The sequence below is a fragment of the Rissa tridactyla genome, chromosome 6, assembly GCF_028500815.1.
Source record: "Rissa tridactyla isolate bRisTri1 chromosome 6, bRisTri1.patW.cur.20221130, whole genome shotgun sequence".
NCBI classification, from domain to species: domain Eukaryota; kingdom Metazoa; phylum Chordata; class Aves; order Charadriiformes; family Laridae; genus Rissa; species Rissa tridactyla.
The window spans coordinates 8174941-8187435 of record NC_071471.1 but is presented as its reverse complement, the minus strand read 5'-3'; positions in this window follow the sequence as shown (position 1 = coordinate 8187435).

Genomic DNA, 12495 nt, shown 5'->3' with positions numbered 1-12495 from the left:
CGTTGCTCTGCGGGCTAGATTTCTCTCTTACCTTGCCGCAAAGCCACTCAAACTGGTGAAGTTCCACATTGCTGATGTCTGGGACACGGGAGTTAGACCCATGATAGAGCAGTATTCGTAACCAGTTAGTTGAACCAACCGATTGGATAGCCAGGATTGTTTTGAATTCAAAGAATGAACTGTTCTTTTGGTCTATGGTTTATTACTAGTTCAGGGCTACGTACCAAGGGCAGTATAGTCAAAATACCGCGTGCTGTGCATGCACTGGGTTCGCCGACTCAGGTCTCTGCTGGTGTAGACACCTCATTTGCCGGCTAGGGGCATGTCCTGTGATTATGGGACTTACCCAGATGGTTATGTCCTCCTTTCTTCTCCAGAGTACCCTGTGCCACAAGCCTTTAGTTTATCTGGTACTTTACATGTTTTCAACTTTTTCTTCAAATGCCCCAGTACTTGTTAGACCATTACATCGTCTCATGCTGCAGCTGTGATGACATTTTGAAGAACAGAACAAACAACCTACGTTTTAGAATTTATGCTTTTTCTCTCAGAAAACACGATTAAAACTATGTTCTCGCTGTTCTGAAGACTTAATTTATTTGTCTTTCACACACAGATTATTTGGAGTCCCTAATATTCAAATGTAAATATTCAAATATAAGTCCCATTTGCTGGAGATCTTAAAACAAAATCTTTGTTTCTTAAATCTTTGTTTACAATAGAGGAAAGTATCTTATGCCAAAAAAAAAAAAAGAGAGAAAAAAAGCATTTGCAGTTCATCTTTTGGATAAGACTATTACAAAGCTATTTGAAGCAAAAATCCAACGTACAAAAATGCATATTGTATTGCCTCAGGTATATAAGAATGAATGGCAGGATTTGAGTCTTATTTATTTTCCATAACAGCTTAAGAACGTTAAAGCACAAGTTAAAAAGTAGTCACTTGTCTCTTTGTTGATGTTTTTGTTGTTGAGGGGCTTGGGGGTTTTGTCCGGATTTTTTTTTTTTTTTTCTTAAACTTTGTCAAACCAGAATATGAAAGTAGGTCACTGCGGCAGAGTAAGGGCCTTGTACAGCAGAAAACAGCCCTGCAGCCACCAGGGATGGAGCCACATCAGGCATGCAGTGTCACACTGTGGTTTTGGGGCTGGCTCTGCATGAGCAACACAGTCCAGCAGCTCTGGAGCCAGAAACGTGATCCACCCCGTGGTGACCTGCCGCTTGGACATCTCTGTGCCCACTGTGGACATCAGCCTCATCCAGTGCTGGAGGGGCAGCACCGACCCACCATCTGCTCTGCTGGGCCAGGGCACCAGGGAAGGACAAGCCGGTCTTAGGCAGGATCAGATCACTGGTATCACTTAATGTTTGTAGGTTGTTGAAACCTGGTCCTTCTACCATACGAAGTGTTCTCGTCCCCCTTAGACAGTTTTGACCTGAGATTGTAAGGGCTGAGTTTGTGAACTTCCATATGGGTCTAGAAATGGCAGGTCTACATATTGGCCACCATAATATTTTGGAGAAGGTAATAAAGTACAGTGATGAATTCTTGTTATTTTTTAAATGCCTGTTATCTACAGAGTGGATGAAAACTCTTGGAGAGGATTAGCGCACGGGGGAGTTAGTTAACTCCATTTAACCCTGGGACAAGACCTCACTTCTGCGCAGAACTGCCTTGCCTTTGATGTCTGGAGGAGTCTGGAGTCTGGTGAAGAGAGGAGCAGGTGGGACACTGGAGGAGAGCTCCTTCCTTTAGAAGTCTGAATCCATCAAACAAAACCTTAGGACATTGTTTTAAATGCTGAAAACAAAGCGAAGCCCCGATACGGCACTCTGCTTTGTAGAGTTAATTTGTGGAGTTCATAGATTCCCTAGAGGGTGAATGGACTGGGGAACAGAAATGCTTTCTCAAAATATTACTGTGGAGCCAGACACTTCATTTTATATACCCTCCACAGCAGCGGATTCTTGTCACAAAATTTCACATCCAGGATCTCTGATAAAAGCAGGGAAGCTGTGAGCGCCCGCGGAGGAGGCAGCTCCGAACCAGTCGTTTTGTGCATGTGAATACAGAGTCCATCATCGCAAGAAGAGGTAAGAAAAGGAAGACAGGCTTTTTCAAATGTAGCTTCAAATCCCAGTCATTAAATTATAGTCCGATCACAGAGGGAACAAGAGGATTTTGGTGAAATGGAAGTAAACGCATTGTAACTTTTCAGGCTTGTGCAAGATATTTGTATATAGAGTCAATGCCCTTCTCGACTGGACTACGGTACCCGGCCTGAGGCCTCACATAGTTATGGGTGTGCTCTCTGAAGAATTTCACTTGAAATCTTAACTTTACCAAGGATTTTTAACAGTAATGTTAATGGTAGCTATAAAATCAAATGGATTTCACCAAGGGCAGGAAGTTTGGCAGCTCTATGAGTTTCCTTTTTATCTAATTCAAAGTATTTTTTGAAATATCCTTCGAAATTGCCTGTCTTGAAGTAGTTCCTGGTAAAGATAAAATAAAGGTCCAGTTCTTTTACATTAAACAAGCAGAAAAATGCTTTATGAGTATAAATAAATGATCAGTGGATTTCTTATGTTTTATTTTAAATGTGCCTACATGTTGGGAGAGATGAGAGAACTGACTGACACCTTTCTTATTTGTATTAACTTGATATTTATATTGAGTTTTAGAGATACATTTTCACATAGAATCAGCTTTAAAATTATGTTTTCTGTTCCCAGGAGTATAACTGTTACTTTATGAACTTTATGAATACTTTATGAATTTAATCACATTGAATAAGTTATTGGTAAATTATATCTACTTTTCCATGGGTGATCTGTGCGCAGACTCACTTTAGGTGCCCCACACAGGAGCCATCCTGCATCAGATGTTATTTTTATTAACACTGAAGAGTGGACATTTCATTTTACCTCCTTTTTAGTTTAGGTTTATTATTTAGTTTAATCTCAAATTCAGCTTCGATATTTAACTTAACTTAAAAGCATACCAGCTTTGTTCTACTTGTGGTTAGAAGGATGGTAAAACAGCAAAGAAAACCCCAGCATTATTGTTTTGATTATATCCCAAGCTTCCTTTTCAGTATTTCAGTGCATCTTCTCAAAACAAGAAAATATTTCGGTCCTTGTGACTTCTTGCTGTCCTTGCTGAGGCTCTCAGTTATTGTATGGCCACTTGTCCACCAGCCACCAGACTGACACCACCAATTAATCTAGCTTATACCCCTAACGAGCCATCAGACTTGCAGACACAAGGGACCTGATGGAGAAGAGGTGGTGCTCTCTCTGTGGAAGGCTGCTTGACCCTTTTGCCTCTCCCCTGGAGAGATGGAGGTCCGAGACAACAGTGATGCAGCAGAGGTGACTCTGAAAGAGGAGGGGGAAAAACCAGCACCGAAGCTTTAACTTTGCACGGTAGTACTCCTTTCTTGTATTGTTGTGAGCCTGTTTCAAATTTAATTCCACCAGTTCAGACACATTTGCAAGTAATTATTTTCAGTGTCTTGCTGTTGCATTCAAATTCGTCAGCGCAACCGATTCTCAGTTTCTTTACAATCAAATCATTTCTGCTTAGAGGCGAAGCCTCATTAGCCTTCACAAAACAATATAAAAGGGAAATGTCTGAAATGATATGATTAGAGATGTGTAAAACTACTTGTGGAGACACAGGTACCTGACAAGCCATTAATGAGATTGTTAAAAATATTCAAAAACTCGATTTCATCTGAAAATAAGAGACTTGTTGTAATATGCTTAAAAATATATTAAAAACCTGTAGCATAGTTTGAAAATGTACAGTGAATTTTACTTCCTAACGTGGGCTGTTGACTGACACACGAGTGAAAGAAAAAATATCAATACTTAAATCAAATTGAATGGCAGGCTGTAACTTCTCCCATCCATGGAAGTATTTCACGCGTAACTTGTACAAGTATTTGCAATGGAAGTGTACAGAAATCCCCTTAGGGATACTGCGGTGCAGAGACTGCAGGTCTCCTCATACCCAAAGGTGTAACAACTGTAAAAACACAATCTCGTCAAATGTATTCCTCAACTAATTTTGTCGCGGAATTTTATTCTTAGCAATTCATAGGAAATTCATCAGGTTTGAACCAGCTGGAGAGTGGAGCCTGGAAAAGAGATCTACGTTTGTGAGGACAAATGTTAAAGCTTGTGGCTTTAGGCTTATGAATTTCTCCTGTGCCCACACTGGACAGCCCTGTTTCATCCATGAGGAGAACACCTTTGGACTTTTGAAGGAAGAGTCTTAGTCCTAGATAATAATCAAACATTTACTCAGGTGCTGGCTCTGCATCAGGTGCCCTGCGAGCGTGGTGGGAAGAACTGCCCGGTGTCTTTGCATCCGAGCCGCTCGCCTCTGGAGAGCGTAGATGCAGCCCCAGCAGAAATAGTGGCTCCAGCGATGAAATCATGGCTGATGAAACTCATGGAGGTAAGCTGTTGACCTGATTAAATGCTGCCTGAACACCCCATGGCGTGAGCCATGCCTGGGCACGGCAGTCGCTAATCATCGATGTGGCCGAGTTGGATGATGCTCCATGCGCTGCAGAGCGCCGGCATCGATGGTCCTCACTGCGCCGCTGCAGAGGAGAGGAAGGGGGGAATGGGCTCCTGCACACCTGGTCTGTGACCCGGAGGGCAGCGTTCAGTCTCTGAGTGCATCGGCTGTTTGTTCAATGGACACCTTCTCCGTAATCTCTTGGCAGGCTGTTGCAGCTAATCTCTCTATTGATTTTTGCTTAGAAACACCTAGAGCTATTCAATCACTAATAAAATCTGAAGAGTTCAGTTTTCAAGATGTTTAACTCATTTGGAGGCAAGGCTTATTTATTGTCTGATGAGCAATTGACTAGCTCTGCCCCTTTCTAAGTAAAGGCATCACGCAGACAACTGACAGCCGAATCAAAATCCATCCACACTGAGCTCTGGCCCAGCGACGGGACTCAATTTGAGCTGTCGGTGTCCATGCATCTGCCTGTATTTCTTCCTCCTTTTGCTTCTCTTTTCGTCTATTTTCCCAGTTTAACTGGGAAAAAAAAACCATCCGTATATCTTTCTGAACCTGTGTTTCGTTAACAGCGGACACTGCTATCATCAGTACTGCGTGGCAAATCTCCGGGGACCTGGTTTGGCAGGAAAGGCAAACTTTCCGATTTGCTGGCTTTGTCTCCCCTTCTGTTATTTTTTTCTGCTCTACTCCAAATCCAGATGTTGTTTTGTCCATGGCTCCTTGCAGGTTTGCTGAGAAGAAGCCAAGGTGTGACCACAGCTGTGGGTGCAAAGTCTGGGGGGCATCAGGTGTGTAGGTGGCATGCCCGCTGGGGTGACCTTCCCGCGTCCCACGCCAGGTGCCCTGGAAGCCTGCTCCGTTTGGTGCTTACCACTTCAGGAAAGGCAGAAATTACCAAATAACAAAGGCAGAATCCACAGGAGGAAAAAAACCACAACCCAAAGCATCTCTGTCTGGGGTAGAAATCGTTACTGGCACAGGGAGAAGGCTAAGGTATGTAAATGGAAAGAATATGGGGAGACTTCATGGCTTCAGATCTTTTTTTACCTTTAAATAAGGCCAAGTTTTCAGTAAAAAACCAATGTCTTATTTAATTGTAAGTCCCTCAGGGCCCTTGCAAAAAAGCTGTAATATTTCATTGCATAAATGATATACCTAAATCTGGATCAGATAATGCCTCACTTTTCTATTTGTTTAAATGATGAAAGATGGTTTATTATGACCAAGATAATTTTCTGACTTTTTTTTCTTCTACTTTTTCTTAACAGGGATGACATTTAGACTAAAAAAAAAAAAAAAGTAAGGCCAGCCATCAATAAGTGGGTTTATTGGTTAAATTTTAATGTTATTTTTAAGCAAATAATGAATTGCTTTGACTAATAACTGTAGAGCCAGACATGATTCATTCTCATAATTAGGTTGACAGTCACCATCAATCCTGTACTTTTAGTTCATATGATTATAAAATCTTGTCTCCTTTTCCCGTATAACGTCCTACGAAATTGCACCCCACAAAATACAGCGTGCTTGCTGGGGCTTTGCACTGCAGTTCTGCTTTGCTTGGAGAGCCCTCAGGATAACTTTCGCAGTTACAGCGCTACAGCCGTGGTGGGTCCGCGGTCGGCACCCGGCCCTAAGATTCAGGCTGGAGCCGGAGCTTGGGGGATATTGACAATCTGGAATAGCTTTCGGCCTTTGCAGACCATGGCTATTTTTGTAGAAGAGTTAAACCTAGGCAGCTTCAGATGCAAATCAGTCCCTCTGGGAGGAACTGTGTGCAGCCAAAGCACTTGCGCTTGCTCAGCGCACGCCAGCAGCCCTCCAGGGGGCTGGAGCAACATTACGCTCCATTTAATTACTGCACATACGTTTGGAGAAAAGAAATTTACCTAGTACGCGGGAAGAAGCTTTCGTGTGTTCTGGATAAAACAAGAGGGTGATTTCTCAAATCCTGGCCTGTATGACGCTGAATCGAAATAAGCATTGCAAAGCAGCTTTCTCACCTCTTTTTGTGAAGACTATCTACCCAGCAGTAATGTTGAATATTTGAGGAAGATACAGGTATTGGTTTATTAGGGAAATTGGTTGCAACTCTTTTGTTTCAGGAATTTATTTTATTTTCCTAGAATCGCAGAATGGTTTGGGTTGGGAGGGACCTTAAAGAGCATCCAGTTCCACCCCCCTGCCCTGGGCAGGGACACCTCCCACCAGACCAGGTTGCTCCAAGCCCCATCCAGCCTGGCCTTGAAAAATACATCCGTGTACATTCAGATGTTGTTACTTCTGCAGCTAAAACTGTATTATCTACCTTTGGTCATACTCCCAGCAGTAAGACAGACAAGTTATTCGAACCTTCCTGGGTGTTCCCACAATAGCTTGCAAAGTGTTTATCATGTTGATGTGTAGGAAAATAAGCATTTCTTTACCACCAAACCATAAGCATTTATTTACCACCAAACCGTGTAGCCTTAAAATAAAAAATAATAAAAAAAAAAAAAAGTAAAAGCTTTTTTGGCATGTGCTAATGGTATATAAGCATATCACTTAATCACGCGCTGGTGCCGCGGCCTGGCTGGCTGTTAGGCAGCCACCTTTCGCTGCTCCCACTGCAAGAAGAAATACTCCTCTTATAACAGCCGGGTCACCTTCTTAACTGTGTTTTTATACTGTAGTTCACACTTTTGCTTGTTGACAGATATAGAGCACTTTGTGAAAGCAATAATTGGCCTGGGAATATAGCTGGCATGCTTCCCCAGGGGAAAGAAAAAAAAAAAAAAGTAAAAAAAAAAGCTTGAATTAGATTGCCTTAGGTCTTTCATTAACTGGTAAAACTAATGCAATGTGCTACCGCAACTGCCGTGCCATTTCAGGAGCGCGATGAAATCCTGCTGCAGGAACTGGGAGGACAGCGTGCGCCGTTCCCCACCCCTGGCTGCGCTGGAGCTTTGTGTCAGCTGGTGCAAACATTAATATTTTTTAGCATTTCTGTAGCGGTTTCCCTCATCGGAGCTGCCGAGCACCCCCCAGCTGACACCTCCCCGCTGCGCCGTGGGAAGGATCTGGGACTCCTGCTGTGCTCGGGGGGGTGAGGTGGACCCAGAGCACGCGGTTCAACACCCCGCGGTGCGTAAAAGCAAAACTACCGAGACCTTTCGCTCGTCTGAAGGTGCAGCCCATCACGATCTCAACCCTCGGACTCTTGTGAAGGATCTGAGAAGCCCGAGACAGCCCACGGCGCAGCGGGGGCCCGCGGCCGGGTGCGGGGTGTGCCGTGAGCGCAGCCACGGTGAGCCCGCAGGAGCCGAGCGATCCATCCCGATGACGGGATGCTGAAGGCGGGCAGGGAGGTCTCCTGTCCTGCAGCACTCCCCGTTCTTTGTCAGGAAAAGAAGAGCTGGCCAGTGGTGAAGACACTCAGCTGGGTTTTAGGGCTGGTTTAGTTTGGTTTTGAGGGTTTGGGTTTTTTGGTTGGTAATTTATTTTTTTTTTTTTTTTTTTCCCAGACTGGATCTTTTATCTCCGAAACAATAAAATCTCTTTTCATGAATTTGCGGAAAGATGCTTCAGGAATTTAATGCGATAGGGTCATATTCTGGCTATTAATATTAATGCCTTAATCCTGGATTTGGAGGTGCCTTCTAGAATGAAATGAGAAACTTGTACTTTTTGAAGAGTTGCTGATAATACAGGAGGAGCAAAGTGTATCCCATTTGAGTTATATATATCGAAAGCTCCTATCTGAAGAAGTATTTCTGAGATGGTTCAAAGATCCTGAAAGAAATCCTGTATAGGTAATCTTTATAGTTATTGTTACTTATTATGGAATCAGTACCTAAGGAGCTAGAATCTTTATCCGTGCAATCATTGTATCTTTTCAAAATGAAGAGAGATTGGATAGGAGGCAATGGGAGGGTAAAAATAGAATTATTATGTAAAATCATTTTGGAAAGAAAATAAAGCGCTTTTCCACCGAAGACATCCCGGTTTGTTCCGTTCACTGTGGTTCTCTTTCCTCTGAAAAAAAAAAAAATCCAACTAATTATATACCTTATGCCTGGTTTCATTCACGGAAGGTAATTTTCGGAAATTAATTTTCCTCATTAGGTTGTGTAACTCAATACTAATTTACTGAAATGATCTAAGGAAGGAGAGGTAGACTCATCTTTAGATCTGAAGGTATTTCAGTAAGAAACCCTGGAAGTTTATGATTTCTGCCAGTTTGGAGAGTTTTGTTAAGGTGTCCAATTTGAAGGATGGTCTGTGAAGTCCCTAATAAACACCTCTACCCTGGGACACTTCAGCGTTTGAGCGCTGCTGTAGCATTACTGCCGTAGCTGCGCTACTGAATGAATCAAAGCTGAGCCCTTAGGTTAGGCCATGTCTAACTCGGGGAAAAAAAGTCCTTGTTCATGAAAATTATATATATAAAATGTAATTTATCCTGAAGTGCTTCTGAGACCTATATCCCTGAAACAATGCCAGCAACTAAATGAGAAAAAAACCAGAATTAATCCAGAACATCTTTCTGGTTATTTGGTATTTTTCAGAAGGAAATAAAACAAGAGAAGTACCACTTCGGCTCCTCACATTTTGGACTGGATCTGTATCGGTTGCAGTTTGCTTAGTAAAGTCAGATGTATGAAGTTATAACGTAAGTAAGTTACTCTTCCTGGGAAGAACAGATATTTCTGTAGATGGTTCAGGCAGTAAAACTAAAGTAGTAAATTAAAGCAAAAGTAATGGTTTATATTCTATTAAAGCTGGTAATAGCATGTGTATACCAGTTTTGCTGCCAGCCTGCTCTATGTAACGTAAGTACCTGATACGCATTAAATACTTCAGCCCATCACCACAGAAGCAGAGAGAGTATGTGAAATAAAAATAAACAAATCAAAATCTTACCTGATAGAACAGTTGAGATGGCTTCTGCAATTAGGTCTCCAGAAACTTTATACTCATATTTTTGCTGGCTAGAAAATTATCGCATTAGTGTTATCTCACAGTGTTTTTACTGATACAGAATCGGATCCTGAAAGTTAACCTACGTGTGCAATGACGTTGATTTTAGTAAGAGATTTGCAAATGTATACATTATTAAAATCTTAAGTGCTTCCTAAAGATTCTCCTGGTGAGGGAGCTCTTACTGGGAGTATTGACAAAGAGATTAATAATGCTTTTGTTAGGCTTCAGAGAAAGCCGTTGTTAGACGTCCTTCAGAAGATGACATTATGGAAGCCACCAAGGTGCAAGGTAAAGCTTCACTGTGGATTAAAAACTGGCTAGGAGACATCATGTAAAAGAAAGGAAAAAGTGATCCTTGTCACAAGAGGCAATGATGAGGTTCCAGCATGAATAGTGGGACCATAACCTTTGCAGGATACCAATCTCTTGATATTTGGTAAAGCTAGACAATGTTAGAGGAACTTAAAAAGGCAAAATGGTAGTGCAGGGGCTGATACGTCCATTGCGGACAAATACAGCTACGCATAACTTTGGACATCAATACAAGATTTTCATTGAATGCGCATCAGTTTTCAAACTAGTAATCAAAGTCCTAGTGCGCACAAAGTATAAGCACTACAGTACAGAGCGGGGAATAGAAGTTATTCTGCTGATGAAAGCTAGATGCTCAACCAGAGTATTCTGTTAATTGCTCATCAGTCTGTCAGAAAGAGAAAATATAGAGAAAAATATGGAGGTATTTCAGAAATACTGAGGCAGGCAATGCAAGGCAGTGGATTTCTTGGAAGACAGCTGTAAGAGCTGAGAGTCAAAAGATCTAGGTAAGATGCTCGAGACAAAACAAACCAAAGGAGATATGCTTACGTTACTTTTTACAGTAAATAATGAAGTACTTAGAGTAAACTAGCTGCTGCTATTTGCTGTTTTAATAATACAATTAGAACAATAAGTTGTCAGGCACACAATTTACTCCAGGAGAAATACCTATGTATTAAAAAAAAAAAAATAAAAACACAATAATAGTGGAAGTCATTGCTGTAAATTCACGTGTATCAAGTCCCAAAGTTTAACTGTGGCAAAAAGTGGTACCCGGGTGCCTGGATCCAGATCCATCCTTGATTCTTCTGAAGAAATATGCATCAGCATTCTTCAAGGCATATTTCACCCTCTAGCATTTGGTTAGAGGCTAATTTCCTCTGAGGGAGAAAAAAACCCCACCTAAATCATCCTTTTGATTGCATTTGACTATGACAGGGTTTCTTATAATTTTCTGTGATGGATTTGTTGCTGCCCACTGGCAGGAATAGAGTGAGGTGGCCGCGAGCCTGCGGTAAAAGGAAATTCTTTTATCCTGTGATATATTTCTTGAAAAGGAACTGTAGATTTGGTTTATACATAGGCTGACACATCATATTCCATCAGCTGATAACCACTATAGACCGTAACAGAGAGAACACTGATACTGTGGATAAAGATATGCATGTATTCAAATATCTTTTATTTCTTCTTTGCCTTCACGTTTAGAGAGAACTGTAAGCGGTAAGCTATCCAAGTATAAAATTGCCCAGAAAATTTGAGCTTGGTGTTTTAAACTTGGATTACGGTCAATCTTTGACTGTGAGGATCTTATTTCCGTTAATGTGTTACCAGAACTTTGCTGAAGGGCCTGCTGTTACCACCCTGCCACGAGCTCAGGGAGGAGATGGGAGCAATTTAGATTTCCGTGCTCCTGAATATGAATAAATGCCCCTGATAACTCCCGTCTGCTGGAGTGACTTCTCACCGGGACTCATAGGCATGCTTCACAAGAGCAAGGTGTGGTGGTTTTTTCCCTTTGGAGAGAACAGGCTGCTCTCGAGAGGGCATTCACCCTTCACCCCAGCTCCAAGTAACACCAGGACCGAAACGAGTCACGCGCAAACATGCGCAGGCCAAAATTTTCGTAGTTGGATGCTGAAAGGTAGCTACGGACATCCTAAGGATGCCAAAAAAACCCCAAACCCTGCCCCCCAAAGTATTCTAGTATAAAACTCCACTGGTAAAATTTGGATCCTTGATGCACATTGCACCAGTCTGCCACAGATTTGAGGCTGTACCAGTTTTGCAGTGGGTTTGCAGACACCCGTCTTGGAGGGAAGACAACATTTCCTTGTTAAGCTGATGCCTAAAATCTCAGTTAAAGAACCAGGTTTTACATGAGAGGAGCATAACAACCACAACCAAACAATAAAAACAGATACTACACCACCAATATAAGGTAGGGGAATGACAGATTTGGACTTGTGGTCTAAAAGTCAATACAGAAGGGGAAAAGTTGATTAATGATCTTAAATTACAGTAAATAATGACAGCCTCAAGGAAAACAGTTATTGCTGAATATTCTTTTCAGTTCAAGAAATGAAGCCGCAAGTTGCGAGTAGACCATCAAATATATATAAACGATGAGAACCGGGAATACAAAAAAGTGAAAGACAAGTTAGTGCGTTACATAAAACGTGGGCAAATGGTTAGCAACATTTTGCAGTTAAAAAGAGGAATTTTGTTTAGCCTGTACGGGAACATCAATATCTGTCCCTCTTAATTGTGCAACCTACGGCCCATCTGGCTACCGAGCGCATTTGTTTCACACGCGTGTACACATGCACACTTGCACATGTACACACCCCCCCCAAATTCAGTATGGCAAAACGGCATTAACAGAACGTATTAGACCGTGAAAAGACATAAACACTGACATTTTGGGCTGTTTAAAATCCCTGGCTGTCTTTTGTTGGACCGTTCTTTTAAGTGAAGGTTTTATTAGTGATGGCTTGGAGGAGTCTGCAGATCTTAAAGTCGTGATGTAACATACAGATATCTGAAACTGAAGCTAAGAAAACCTTTGTGCTCATGTTTGAATGAGACTATCTCACACCTAAACTAAGAATGACTTTGTGAACCTTACGTTCTACGGCGTTGTGACGCTGTGCGAGGTGGAACGCGTGCAG